This window comes from Pelobates fuscus, chromosome 1 (assembly GCF_036172605.1).
Source record: "Pelobates fuscus isolate aPelFus1 chromosome 1, aPelFus1.pri, whole genome shotgun sequence".
Classification (NCBI taxonomy): Eukaryota; Metazoa; Chordata; class Amphibia; order Anura; family Pelobatidae; genus Pelobates; species Pelobates fuscus.
In genome coordinates, this window is record NC_086317.1 from 107,458,474 (window position 1) to 107,473,495 (window position 15,022).

General features: G+C 39.0%; 8 non-coding genes across 8 annotated transcripts; all 8 read right to left on the minus strand.

The window, feature by feature from the left end:
- Positions 1-1,834: 1,834 nt before the first annotated feature.
- TRNAS-GCU (transfer RNA serine (anticodon GCU)) lies at positions 1,835-1,916 on the minus strand. Its single transcript has one exon. It is a non-coding gene; the product is annotated as a tRNA-Ser (tRNA).
- Positions 1,917-2,923: 1,007 nt separating this feature from the next.
- On the minus strand, positions 2,924-3,005 carry TRNAS-GCU (transfer RNA serine (anticodon GCU)). Its single transcript has one exon. It is a non-coding gene; the product is annotated as a tRNA-Ser (tRNA).
- A 2,090-nt stretch (positions 3,006-5,095) lies between these two features.
- TRNAS-GCU (transfer RNA serine (anticodon GCU)) lies at positions 5,096-5,177 on the minus strand. The gene has a single exon. It is a non-coding gene; the product is annotated as a tRNA-Ser (tRNA).
- Positions 5,178-6,188: 1,011 nt separating this feature from the next.
- TRNAS-GCU (transfer RNA serine (anticodon GCU)) lies at positions 6,189-6,270 on the minus strand. Its single transcript has one exon. It is a non-coding gene; the product is annotated as a tRNA-Ser (tRNA).
- Positions 6,271-7,277: 1,007 nt separating this feature from the next.
- TRNAS-GCU (transfer RNA serine (anticodon GCU)) lies at positions 7,278-7,359 on the minus strand. Its single transcript has one exon. It is a non-coding gene; the product is annotated as a tRNA-Ser (tRNA).
- Positions 7,360-10,538: 3,179 nt separating this feature from the next.
- Positions 10,539-10,620, minus strand: TRNAS-GCU (transfer RNA serine (anticodon GCU)). The gene has a single exon. It is a non-coding gene; the product is annotated as a tRNA-Ser (tRNA).
- A 1,012-nt stretch (positions 10,621-11,632) lies between these two features.
- On the minus strand, positions 11,633-11,714 carry TRNAS-GCU (transfer RNA serine (anticodon GCU)). Its single transcript has one exon. It is a non-coding gene; the product is annotated as a tRNA-Ser (tRNA).
- Positions 11,715-12,721: 1,007 nt separating this feature from the next.
- Positions 12,722-12,803, minus strand: TRNAS-GCU (transfer RNA serine (anticodon GCU)). The gene has a single exon. It is a non-coding gene; the product is annotated as a tRNA-Ser (tRNA).
- Positions 12,804-15,022: the final 2,219 nt, after the last annotated feature.

Sequence of the window (15,022 nt, forward strand, 5' to 3'; positions counted from 1 at the left end):
TGCTAGAAATGTGTACTTAGCGCTTCTTAAGTAGCATGGAATGCATGAATTCCCTTTAGATTTTGTCTTCAAGTGTGTGGAGAATAGGTCTGCTATCTGGACTTCATCTAAAGGATTGTGTTTTGTAGTCTAGTTTGTGTTAGTTCTACACATAAAATTGGTGAGGCTAATAATGTGAATTTTTGTTTGATTGTTGCAATTAAGACAAGGCTTAGGGTTAAGCTCTACATATCAGGGGGAAAACTGTTCTCTTTGCCCAGGTGAGGAACCGCAACAACATTAAATCTAAAATAAATAAGGATCCATGTCTATTTATGTAGTGAAAGTGCCACGGATCCTCCTTTAAAATGGCCTCATATTTACAAGAAGATGACAGTTGTCATTCGATAAGGTGATCCACACATGGGCAAATGAGTTGGCAAAGTTCTACAAGAAACCGTGAGATACGTAGAAATTGCAAAGATCATTTCTGAATGCTTTTCGTGGATCTGATAGTTAAACTCCTAGAAATTTAGAGATGTAGTAAATGATATAGTTCTCTTTGCCCAGGTGAGGAACCGCTACAGCATTAAATCTAAAATAAATAAGGATCCGTGCTTATTTATATAGTGAATGTTCCACGGATCCTCCTTTAAAATGGACTGATATTTACAAGAAGATGACAGTTGTCATTCGATAAGGTGATCCACACAAGGCAAAATGAATTGGCAAAGTTCTACAAGAAAGCTTTGAAGAAAAGTCAACGAAGATGGGATTAGAAACCCATGCGTGCAGAGCACAATGGATTAGCAGTCCATCGCCTTAACCACTCGGCCACCTCGTCTGGCTTTGGTGTTTTTTAGCAGTTAGACGCGGTCCGTGCTATACGCGGTCACCGTGACATCCGTGGAATGTAGACCAGGTCAGCGAATGGCTCATGTTCAAATTTTAGAAATCTACAGCTTGAAAGAAGAGCAGAAATTGCAAAGATAATTTCTGAATGCTTTTCGTGGATCTTATAGTTAAACTCCTAGAAATAAGAGATGTAGTAAATGATACATTAACCAAGGATGTTGAAAGCTTTGCTACACTTGATGCACTCCAATGCTAGAAATGTGTACTTAGCGCTTCTTAAGAAGCATGGAATGCATGAATTCCCTCTAGATTTTGTCTTCAAGTGTGTGGAGAATAGGTCTGCTATCGTTTACTGGACTTCATCTAAAGGATTGTGTTTTGTAGTCTAGTTTGTGTTAGTTCTACACATAAAATTGGGGAGGCTAATAATGTGAATTTTTGTTTGATTGTTGCAATTAAGACAAGGCTTAGGGTTAAGCTCTACATATCAGGGGGAAAACTGTTCTCTTTGCCCAGGTGAGGAACCGCAACAACATTAAATCTAAAATAAATAAGGATCCGTGTCTATTTATGTAGTGAAAGTGCCACGGATCCTCCTTTAAAATGGCCTCATATTTACAAGAAGATGACAGTTGTCATTCGATAAGGTGATCCACACATGGGCAAATGAGTTGGCAAAGTTCTACAAGAAACCGTGAGATACGTAGAAATTGCAAAGATCATTTCTGAATGCTTTTCGTGGATCTGATAGTTAAACTCCTAGAAATTTAGAGATGTAGTAAATGATATAGTTCTCTTTGCCCAGGTGAGGAACCACTACAGCATTAAATCTAAAATAAATAAGGATCCGTGCTTATTTATATAGTGAATGTTCCACGGATCCTCCTTTAAAATTGACTGATATTTACAAGAAGATGACAGTTGTCATTCGATAAGGTGATCCATCCACACAAGGCAAAATGAATTGGCAAAGTTCTACAAGAAAGCTTTGAAGAAAAGTCGACGAAGATGGGATTCGAACCCATGCGTGCAGAGCACAATGGAATAGCAGTCCATCGCCTTAACCACTCGGCCACCTCGTCTGGCTTTGGTGTTTTTTAGCGGTTAGACGCGGTCCGTGCTATACGCGGTCACCGTGACATCCGTGGAATGTAGACCAGGTCAGCGAATGGCTCATGTTCAAATTTTAGAAATCTACAGCTTGAAAGAAGAGCAGAAATTGCAAAGATCATTTCTGAATGCTTTTCGTGGATCTTATAGTTAAACTCCTAGAAATAAGAGATGTAGTAAATGATACATTAACCAAGGATGTTGAAAGCTTTGCTACACTTGATGCACTCCAATGCTAGAAATGTGTACTTAGCGCTTCTTAAGTAGCATGGAATGCATGAATTCCCTCTAGATTTTGTCTTCAAGTGTGTGGAGAATAGGTCTGATATCTTTTACTGGACTTCATCTAAAGGATTGTGTTTTGTAGTCTAGTTTGTGTCAGTTCTACACATAAAATTGGGGAGGCTAATAATGTGAATTTTTGTTTGATTGTTGCAATTAAGACAAGGCTTAGGGTTAAGCTCTACATATCAGGGGGAAAACTGTTCTCTTTGCCCAGGTGAGGAACCGCAACAACAGTAAATCTAAAATAAATAAGGATCCGTGTCTATTTATGTAGTGAAAGTGCCACGGATCCTCCTTTAAAATGGCCTCATATTTACAAGAAGATGACAGTTGTCATTCGATAAGGTGATCCACACATGGGCAAATGAGTTGGCAAAGTTCTACAAGAAACCGTGAGATACGTAGAAATTGCAAAGATAATTTCTGAATGCTTTTCGTGGATCTGATAGTTAAACTCCTAGAAATTTAGAGATGTAGTAAATGATATAGTTCTCTTTGCCCAGGTGAGGAACCGCTACAGCATTAAATCTAAAATAAATAAGGATCCGTGCTTATTTATATAGTGAATGTTCCACGGATCCTCCTTTAAAATGGACTGATATTTACAAGAAGATGACAGTTGTCATTCGATAAGGTGATCCACACAAGGCAAAATGAATTGGCAAAGTTCTACAAGAAAGCTTTGAAGAAAAGTCGACGAAGATGGGATTCGAACCCATGCGTGCAGAGCACAATGGATTAGCAGTCCATCGCCTTAACCACTCGGCCACCTCGTCTGGCTTTGGTGTTTTTTAGCGGTTAGACGCGGTCCGTGCTATACGCGGTCACCGTGACATCCGTGGAATGTAGACCAGGTCAGCGAATGGCTCATGTTCAAATTTTAGAAATCTACAGCTTGAAAGAAGAGCAGAAATTGCAAAGATCATTTCTGAATGCTTTTCGTGGATCTTATAGTTAAACTCCTAGAAATAAGAGATGTAGTAAATGATACATTAACCAAGGATGTTGAAAGCTTTGCTACACTTGATGCACTCCAATGCTAGAAATGTGTACTTAGCGCTTCTTAAGTAGCATGGAATGCATGAATTCCCTTTAGATTTTGTCTTCAAGTGTGTGGAGAATAGGTCTGCTATCGTTTACTGGACTTCATCTAAAGGATTGTGTTTTGTAGTCTAGTTTGTGTTAGTTCTACACATAAAATTGGGGAGGCTAATAATGTGAATTTTTGTTTGATTGTTGCAATTAAGACAAGGCTTAGGGTTAAGCTCTACATATCAGGGGGAAAACTGTTCTCTTTGCCCAGGTGAGGAACCGCAACAACATTAAATCTAAAATAAATAAGGATCCGTGTCTATTTATGTAGTGAAAGTGCCACGGATCCTCCTTTAAAATGGCCTCATATTTACAAGAAGATGACAGTTGTCATTCGATAAGGTGATCCACACATGGGCAAATGAGTTGGCAAAGTTCTACAAGAAACCGTGAGATACGTAGAAATTGCAAAGATCATTTCTGAATGCTTTTCGTGGATCTGATAGTTAAACTCCTAGAAATTTAGAGATGTAGTAAATGATATAGTTCTCTTTGCCCAGGTGAGGAACCGCTACAGCATTAAATCTAAAATAAATAAGGATCCGTGCTTATTTATATAGTGAATGTTCCACGGATCCTCCTTTAAAATGGACTGATATTTACAAGAAGATGACAGTTGTCATTCGATAAGGTGATCCATCCACACAAGGCAAAATGAATTGGCAAAGTTCTACAAGAAAGCTTTGAAGAAAAGTCAACGAAGATGGGATTCGAACCCATGCGTGCAGAGCACAATGGATTAGCAGTCCATCGCCTTAAACACTCGGCCACCTCGTCTGGCTTTGGTGTTTTTTAGCGGTTAGACGCGGTCCGTGCTATACGCGGTCACCGTGACATCCGTGGAATGTAGACCAGGTCAGCGAATGGCTCATGTTCAAATTTTAGAAATCTACAGCTTGAAAGAAGAGCAGAAATTGCAAAGATCATTTCTGAATGCTTTTCGTGGATCTTATAGTTAAACTCCTAGAAATAAGAGATGTAGTAAATGATACATTAACCAAGGATGTTGAAAGCTTTGCTACACTTGATGCACTCCAATGCTAGAAATGTGTACTTAGCGCTTCTTAAGTAGCATGGAATGCATGAATTCCCTTTAGATTTTGTCTTCAAGTGAGTGGAGAATAGGTCTGCTATCGTTTACTGGACTTCATCTAAAGGATTGTGTTTTGTAGTCTAGTATGTGTTAGTTCTACACATAAAATTGGGGAGGCTAATAATGTGAATTTTTGTTTGATTGTTGCAATTAAGACAAGGCTTAGGGTTAAGCTCTACATATCAGGGGGAAAACTGTTCTCTTTGCCCAGGTGAGAAACCGCAACAACATTAAATCTAAAATAAATAAGGATCCGTGTCTATTTATGTAGTGAAAGTGCCACGGATCCTCCTTTAAAATGGCCTCATATTTACAAGTTGTCATTCGATAAGGTGATCCACACATGGGCAAATGAGTTGGCAAAGTTCTACAAGAAACCGTGAGATACGTAGAAATTGCAAAGATAATTTCTGAATGCTTTTTGTGGATCTGATAGTTAAACTCCTAGAAATTTAGAGATGTAGTAAATGATATAGTTCTCTTTGCCCAGGTGAGGAACCGCTACAGCATTAAATCTAAAATAAATAAGGATCCGTGCTTATTTATATAGTGAATGTTCCACGGATCCTCCTTTAAAATGGACTGATATTTACAAGAAGATGACAGTTGTCATTCGATAAGGTGATCCACACAAGGCAAAATGAATTGGCAAAGTTCAACAAGAAAGCTTTGAAGAAAAGTCGACGAAGATGGGATTCGAACCCATGCGTGCAGAGCACAATGGATTAGCAGTCCATCGCCTTAACCACTCGGCCACCTCGTCTGGCTTTGGTGTTTTTTAGCAGTTAGACGCGGTCCGTGCTATACGCGGTCACCGTGACATCCGTGGAATGTAGACCAGGTCAGCGAATGGCTCATGTTCAAATTTTAGAAATCTACAGCTTGAAAGAAGAGCAGAAATTGCAAAGATCATTTCTGAATGCTTTTCGTGGATCTTATAGTTAAACTCCTAGAAATAAGAGATGTAGTAAATGATACATTAACCAAGGATGTTGAAAGCTTTGCTACACTTGATGCACTCCAATGCTAGAAATGTGTACTTAGCGCTTCTTAAGTAGCATGGAATGCATGAATTCCCTTTAGATTTTGTCTTCAAGTGTGTAGAGAATAGGTCTGCTATCGTTTACTGGACTTCATCTAAAGGATTGTGTTTTGTAGTCTAGTTTGTGTTAGTGCTACACATAAAATTGGGGAGGCTAATAATGTGAATTTTTGTTTGATTGTTGCAATTAAGACAAGGCTTAGGGTTAAGCTCTACATATCAGGGGGAAAACTGTTCTCTTTGCCCAGGTGAGGAACCGCAACAACATTAAATCTAAAATAAATAAGGATCCGTGTCTATTTATGTAGTGAAAGTGCCACGGATCCTCCTTTAAAATGGCCTCATATTTACAAGAAGATGACAGTTGTCATTCGATAAGGTGATCCACACATGGGCAAATGAGTTGGCAAAGTTCTACAAGAAACCGTGAGATACGTAGAAATTGCAAAGATCATTTCTGAATGCTTTTCGTGGATCTGATAGTTAAACTCCTAGAAATTTAGAGATGTAGTAAATGATATAGTTCTCTTTGCCCAGGTGAGGAACCGCTACAGCATTAAATCTAAAATAAATAAGGATCCGTGCTTATTTATATAGTGAATGTTCCACGGATCCTCCTTTAAAATGGACTGATATTTACAAGAAGATGACGGTTGTCATTCGATAAGGTGATCCATCCACACAAGGCAAAATGAATTGGCAAAGTTCTACAAGAAAGCTTTGAAGAAAAGTCGACGAAGATGGGATTCGAACCCATGCGTGCAGAGCACAATGGATTAGCAGTCCATCGCCTTAACCACTCGGCCACCTCGTCTGGCTTTGGTGTTTTTTAGCGGTTAGACACGGTCCGTGCTATACGCGGTCACCGTGACATCCGTGGAATGTAGACCAGGTCAGCGAATGGCTCATGTTCAAATTTTAGAAATCTACAGCTTGAAAGAAGAGCAGAAATTGCAAAGATCATTTCTGAATGCTTTTCGTGGATCTTATAGTTAAACTCCTAGAAATAAGAGATGTAGTAAATGATACATTAACCAAGGATGTTGAAAGCTTTGCTAGACTTGATGCACTCCAATGCTAGAAATGTGTACTTAGCGCTTCTTAAGTAGCATGGAATGCATGAATTCCCTCTAGATTTTGTCTTCAAGTGTGTGGAGAATAGGTCTGATATCTTTTACTGGACTTCATCTAAAGGATTGTGTTTTGTAGTCTAGTTTGTGTCAGTTCTACACATAAAATTGGGGAGGCTAATAATGTGAATTTTTGTTTGATTGTTGCAATTAAGACAAGGCTTAGGGTTAAGCTCTACATATCAGGGGGAAAACTGTTCTCTTTGCCCAGGTGAGGAACCGCAACAACAGTAAATCTAAAATAAATAAGGATCCGTGTCTATTTATGTAGTGAAAGTGCCACGGATCCTCCTTTAAAATGGCCTCATATTTACAAGAAGATGACAGTTGTCATTCGATAAGGTGATCCACACATGGGCAAATGAGTTGGCAAAGTTCTACAAGAAACCGTGAGATACGTAGAAATTGCAAAGATAATTTCTGAATGCTTTTCGTGGATCTGATAGTTAAACTCCTAGAAATTTAGAGATGTAGTAAATGATATAGTTCTCTTTGCCCAGGTGAGGAACCGCTACAGCATTAAATCTAAAATAAATAAGGATCCGTGCTTATTTATATAGTGAATGTTCCACGGATCCTCCTTTAAAATGGACTGATATTTACAAGAATATGACAGTTGTCATTCGATAAGGTGATCCACACAAGGCAAAATGAATTGGCAAAGTTCTACAAGAAAGCTTTGAAGAAAAGTCGACGAAGATGGGATTCGAACCCATGCGTGCAGAGCACAATGGATTAGCAGTCCATCGCCTTAACCACTCGGCCACCTCGTCTGGCTTTGGTGTTTTTTAGCGGTTAGACGCGGTCCGTGCTATACGCGGTCACCGTGACATCCGTGGAATGTAGACCAGGTCAGCGAATGGCTCATGTTCAAATTTTAGAAATCTACAGCTTGAAAGAAGAGCAGAAATTGCAAAGATCATTTCTGAATGCTTTTCGTGGATCTTATAGTTAAACTCCTAGAAATAAGAGATGTAGTAAATGATACATTAACCAAGGATGTTGAAAGCTTTGCTACACTTGATGCACTCCAATGCTAGAAATGTGTACTTAGCGCTTCTTAAGTAGCATGGAATGCATGAATTCCCTTTAGATTTTGTCTTCAAGTGTGTGGAGAATAGGTCTGCTATCGTTTACTGGACTTCATCTAAAGGATTGTGTTTTGTAGTCTAGTTTGTGTTAGTTCTACACATAAAATTGGGGAGGCTAATAATGTGAATTTTTGTTTGATTGTTGCAATTAAGACAAGGCTTAGGGTTAAGCTCTACATATCAGGGGGAAAACTGTTCTCTTTGCCCAGGTGAGGAAACGCAACAACATTAAATCTAAAATAAATAAGGATCCGTGTCTATTTATGTAGTGAAAGTGCCACGGATCCTCCTTTAAAATGGCCTCATATTTACAAGAAGATGACAGTTGTCATTCGATAAGGTGATCCACACATGGGCAAATGAGTTGGCAAAGTTCTACAAGAAACCGTAAGATACGTAGAAATTGCAAAGATCATTTCTGAATGCTTTTCGTGGATCTGATAGTTAAACTCCTAGAAATTTAGAGATGTAGTAAATGATATAGTTCTCTTTGCCCAGGTGAGGAACCGCTACAGCATTAAATCTAAAATAAATAAGGATCCGTGCTTATTTATATAGTGAATGTTCCACGGATCCTCCTTTAAAATGGACTGATATTTACAAGAAGATGACAGTTGTCATTCGATAAGGTGATCCACACAAGGCAAAATGAATTGGCAAAGTTCTACAAGAAAGCTTTGAAGAAAAGTCGACGAAGATGGGATTCGAACCCATGCGTGCAGAGCACAATGGATTAGCATTCCATCGCCTTAACCACTCTGCCACCTCGTCTGGCTTTGGTGTTTTTTAGTGGTTAGACGCGGTCCGTGCTATACCCGGTCACCGTGACATCCGTGGAATGTAGACCAGGTCAGCGAATGGCTCATGTTCAAATTTTAGAAATCTACAGCTTGAAAGAAGAGCAGAAATTGCAAAGATCATTTCTGAATGCTTTTCGTGGATCTTATAGTTAAACTCCTAGAAATAAGAGATGTAGTAAATGATACATTAACCAAGGATGTTGAAAGCTTTGCTACACTTGATGCACTCCAATGCTAGAAATGTGTACTTAGCGCTTCTTAAGTAGCATGGAATGCATGAATTCCCTTTAGGTTTTGTCTTCAAGTGTGTGGAGAATAGGTCTGCTATCGTTTACTGGACTTCATCTAAAGGATTGTGTTTTGTAGTCTAGTTTGTGTTAGTTCTACACATAAAATTGGGGAGGCTAATAATGTGAATTTTTGTTTGATTGTTGCAATTAAGACAAGGCTTAGGGTTAAGCTCTACATATCAGGGGGAAAACTGTTCTCTTTGCCCAGGTGAGGAACCGCAACAACATTAAATCTAAAATAAATAAGGATCCGTGTCTATTTATGTAGTGAAAGTGCCACGGATCCTCCTTTAAAATGGCCTCATATTTACAAGAAGATGACAGTTGTCATTCGATAAGGTGATCCACACATGGGCAAATGAGTTGGCAAAGTTCTACAAGAAACCGTGAGATACGTAGAAATTGCAAAGATCATTTCTGAATGCTTTTCGTGGATCTGATAGTTAAACTCCTAGAAATTTAGAGATGTAGTAAATGATATAGTTCTCTTTGCCCAGGTGAGGAACCGCTACAGCATTAAATCTAAAATAAATAAGGATCCGTGCTTATTTATATAGTGAATGTTCCACGGATCCTCCTTTAAAATGGACTGATATTTACAAGAAGATGACAGTTGTCATTCGATAAGGTGATCCATCCACACAAGGCAAAATGAATTGGCAAAGTTCTACAAGAAAGCTTTGAAGAAAAGTCAACGAAGATGGGATTCTAACCCATGCGTGCAGAGCACAATGGATTAGCAGTCCATCGCCTTAAACACTCGGCCACCTCGTCTGGCTTTGGTGTTTTTTAGCGGTTAGACGCGGTCCGTGCTATACGCGGTCACCGTGACATCCGTGGAATGTAGACCAGGTCAGCGAATGGCTCATGTTCAAATTTTAGAAATCTACAGCTTGAAAGAAGAGCAGAAATTGCAAAGATCATTTCTGAATGCTTTTCGTGGATCTTATAGTTAAACTCCTAGAAATAAGAGATGTAGTAAATGATACATTAACCAAGGATGTTGAAAGCTTTGCTACACTTGATGCACTCCAATGCTAGAAATGTGTACTTAGCGCTTCTTAAGTAGCATGGAATGCATGAATTCCCTTTAGATTTTGTCTTCAAGTGAGTGGAGAATAGGTCTGCTATCGTTTACTGGACTTCATCTAAAGGATTGTGTTTTGTAGTCTAGTATGTGTTAGTTCTACACATAAAATTGGGGAGGCTAATAATGTGAATTTTTGTTTGATTGTTGCAATTAAGACAAGGCTTAGGGTTAAGCTCTACATATCAGGGGGAAAACTGTTCTCTTTGCCCAGGTGAGAAACCGCAACAACATTAAATCTAAAATAAATAAGGATCCGTGTCTATTTATGTAGTGAAAGTGCCACGGATCCTCCTTTAAAATGGCCTCATATTTACAAGTTGTCATTCGATAAGGTGATCCACACATGGGCAAATGAGTTGGCAAAGTTCTACAAGAAACCGTGAGATACGTAGAAATTGCAAAGATCATTTCTGAATGCTTTTCGTGGATCTGATAGTTAAACTCCTAGAAATTTAGAGATGTAGTAAATGATATAGTTCTCTTTGCCCAGGTGAGGAACCGCTACAGCATTAAATCTAAAATAAATAAGGATCCGTGCTTATTTATATAGTGAATGTTCCACGGATCCTCCTTTAAAATGGACTGATATTTACAAGAAGATGACAGTTGTCATTCGATAAGGTGATCCACACAAGGCAAAATGAATTGGCAAAGTTCAACAAGAAAGCTTTGAAGAAAAGTCGACGAAGATGGGATTCGAACCCATGCGTGCAGAGCACAATGGATTAGCAGTCCATCGCCTTAACCACTCGGCCACCTCGTCTGGCTTTGGTGTTTTTTAGCAGTTAGACGCGGTCCGTGCTATACGCGGTCACCGTGACATCCGTGGAATGTAGACCAGGTCAGCGAATGGCTCATGTTCAAATTTTAGAAATCTACAGCTTGAAAGAAGAGCAGAAATTGCAAAGATCATTTCTGAATGCTTTTTCGTGGATCTTATAGTTAAACTCCTAGAAATAAGAGATGTAGTAAATGATACATTAACCAAGGATGTTGAAAGCTTTGCTACACTTGATGCACTCCAATGCTAGAAATGTGTACTTAGCGCTTCTTAAGTAGCATGGAATGCATGAATTCCCTTTAGATTTTGTCTTCAAGTGTGTAGAGAATAGGTCTGCTATCGTTTACTGGACTTCATCTAAAGGATTGTGTTTTGTAGTCTAGTTTGTGTTAGTGCTACACATAAAATTGGGGAGGCTAATAATGTGAATTTTTGTTTGATTGTTGCAATTAAGACAAGGCTTAGGGTTAAGCTCTACATATCAGGGGGAAAACTGTTCTCTTTGCCCAGGTGAGGAACCGCAACAACATTAAATCTAAAATAAATAAGGATCCGTGTCTATTTATGTAGTGAAAGTGCCACGGATCCTCCTTTAAAATGGCCTCATATTTACAAGAAGATGACAGTTGTCATTCGATAAGGTGATCCACACATGGGCAAATGAGTTGGCAAAGTTCTACAAGAAACCGTGAGATACGTAGAAATTGCAAAGATCATTTCTGAATGCTTTTCGTGGATCTGATAGTTAAACTCCTAGAAATTTAGAGATGTAGTAAATGATATAGTTCTCTTTGCCCAGGTGAGGAACCGCTACAGCATTAAATCTAAAATAAATAAGGATCCGTGCTTATTTATATAGTGAATGTTCCACGGATCCTCCTTTAAAATGGACTGATATTTACAAGAAGATGACGGTTGTCATTCGATAAGGTGATCCATCCACACAAGGCAAAATGAATTGGCAAAGTTCTACAAGAAAGCTTTGAAGAAAAGTCGACGAAGATGGGATTCGAACCCATGCGTGCAGAGCACAATGGATTAGCAGTCCATCGCCTTAACCACTCGGCCACCTCGTCTGGCTTTGGTGTTTTTTAGCGGTTAGACACGGTCCGTGCTATACGCGGTCACCGTGACATCCGTGGAATGTAGACCAGGTCAGCGAATGGCTCATGTTCAAATTTTAGAAATCTACAGCTTGAAAGAAGAGCAGAAATTGCAAAGATCATTTCTGAATGCTTTTCGTGGATCTTATAGTTAAACTCCTAGAAATAAGAGATGTAGTAAATGATACATTAACCAAGGATGTTGAAAGCTTTGCTAGACTTGATGCACTCCAATGCTAGAAATGTGTACTTAGCGCTTCTTAAGTAGCATGGAATGCATGAATTCCCTCTAGATTTTGTCTTCAAGTGTGTGGAGAATAGGTCTGATATCTTTTACTGGACTTCATCTAAAGGATTGTGTTTTGTAGTCTAGTTTGTGTCAGTTCTACACATAAAATTGGGGAGGCTAATAATGTGAATTTTTGTTTGATTGTTGCAATTAAGACAAGGCTTAGGGTTAAGCTCTACATATCAGGGGGAAAACTGTTCTCTTTGCCCAGGTGAGGAACCGCAACAACAGTAAATCTAAAATAAATAAGGATCCGTGTCTATTTATGTAGTGAAAGTGCCACGGATCCTCCTTTAAAATGGCCTCATATTTACAAGAAGATGACAGTTGTCATTCGATAAGGTGATCCACACATGGGCAAATGAGTTGGCAAAGTTCTACAAGAAACCGTGAGATACGTAGAAATTGCAAAGATAATTTCTGAATGCTTTTCGTGGATCTGATAGTTAAACTCCTAGAAATTTAGAGATGTAGTAAATGATATAGTTCTCTTTGCCCAGGTGAGGAACCGCTACAGCATTAAATCTAAAATAAATAAGCATCCGTGCTTATTTATATAGTGAATGTTCCACGGATCCTCCTTTAAAATGGACTGATATTTACAAGAATATGACAGTTGTCATTCGATAAGGTGATCCACACAAGGCAAAATGAATTGGCAAAGTTCTACAAGAAAGCTTTGAAGAAAAGTCGACGAAGATGGGATTCGAACCCATGCGTGCAGAGCACAATGGATTAGCAGTCCATCGCCTTAACCACTCGGCCACCTCGTCTGGCTTTGGTGTTTTTTAGCGGTTAGACGCGGTCCGTGCTATACGCGGTCACCGTGACATCCGTGGAATGTAGACCAGGTCAGCGAATGGCTCATGTTCAAATTTTAGAAATCTACAGCTTGAAAGAAGAGCAGAAATTGCAAAGATCATTTCTGAATGCTTTTCGTGGATCTTATAGTTAAACTCCTAGAAATAAGAGATGTAGTAAATGATACATTAACCAAGGATGTTGAAAGCTTTGCTACACTTGATGCACTCCAATGCTAGAAATGTGTACTTAGCGCTTCTTAAGTAGCATGGAATGCATGAATTCCCTTTAGATTTTGTCTTCAAGTGTGTGGAGAATAGGTCTGCTATCGTTTACTGGACTTCATCTAAAGGATTGTGTTTTGTAGTCTAGTTTGTGTTAGTTCTACACATAAAATTGGGGAGGCTAATAATGTGAATTTTTGTTTGATTGTTGCAATTAAGACAAGGCTTAGGGTTAAGCTCTACATATCAGGGGGAAAACTGTTCTCTTTGCCCAGGTGAGGAACCGCAACAACATTAAATCTAAAATAAATAAGGATCCGTGTCTATTTATGTAGTGAAAGTGCCACGGATCCTCCTTTAAAATGGCCTCATATTTACAAGAAGATGACAGTTGTCATTCGATAAGGTGATCCACACATGGGCAAATGAGTTGGCAAAGTTCTACAAGAAACCGTAAGATACGTAGAAATTGCAAAGATCATTTCTGAATGCTTTTCGTGGATCTGATAGTTAAACTCCTAGAAATTTAGAGATGTAGTAAATGATATAGTTCTCTTTGCCCAGGTGAGGAACCGCTACAGCATTAAATCTAAAATAAATAAGGATCCGTGCTTATTTATATAGTGAATGTTCCACGGATCCTCCTTTAAAATGGACTGATATTTACAAGAAGATGACAGTTGTCATTCGATAAGGTGATCCACACAAGGCAAAATGAATTGGCAAAGTTCTACAAGAAAGCTTTGAAGAAAAGTCGACGAAGATGGGATTCGAACCCATGCGTGCAGAGCACAATGGATTAGCATTCCATCGCCTTAACCACTCGGCCACCTCGTCTGGCTTTGGTGTTTTTTAGTGGTTAGACGCGGTCCGTGCTATACCCGGTCACCGTGACATCCGTGGAATGTAGACCAGGTCAGCGAATGGCTCATGTTCAAATTTTAGAAATCTACAGCTTGAAAGAAGAGCAGAAATTGCAAAGATCATTTCTGAATGCTTTTCGTGGATCTTATAGTTAAACTCCTAGAAATAAGAGATGTAGTAAATGATACATTAACCAAGGATGTTGAAAGCTTTGCTACACTTGATGCACTCCAATGCTAGAAATGTGTACTTAGCGCTTCTTAAGTAGCATGGAATGCATGAATTCCCTTTAGATTTTGTCTTCAAGTGTGTGGAGAATAGGTCTGCTATCGTTTACTGGACTTCATCTAAAGGATTGTGTTTTGTAGTCTAGTTTGTGTTAGTTCTACACATAAAATTGGGGAGGCTAATAATGTGAATTTTTGTTTGATTGTTGCAATTAAGACAAGGCTTAGGGTTAAGCTCTACATATCAGGGGGAAAACTGTTCTCTTTGCCCAGGTGAGGAACCGCAACAACATTAAATCTAAAATAAATAAGGATCCGTGTCTATTTATGTAGTGAAAGTGCCACGGATCCTCCTTTAAAATGGCCTCATATTTACAAGAAGATGACAGTTGTCATTCGATAAGGTGATCCACACATGGGCAAATGAGTTGGCAAAGTTCTACAAGAAACCGTGAGATACGTAGAAATTGCAAAGATCATTTCTGAATGCTTTTCGTGGATCTGATAGTTAAACTCCTAGAAATTTAGAGATGTAGTAAATGATATAGTTCTCTTTGCCCAGGTGAGGAACCGCTACAGCATTAAATCTAAAATAAATAAGGATCCGTGCTTATTTATATAGTGAATGTTCCACGGATCCTCCTTTAAAATGGACTGATATTTACAAGAAGATGACAGTTGTCATTCGATAAGGTGATCCATCCACACAAGGCAAAATGAATTGGCAAAGTTCTACAAGAAAGCTTTGAAGAAAAGTCAACGAAGATGGGATTCGAACCCATGCGTGCAGAGCACAATGGATTAGCAGTCCATCGCCTTAAACACTCGGCCACCTCGTCTGGCTTTGGTGTTTTTTAGCGGTTAGACGCGGTCCGT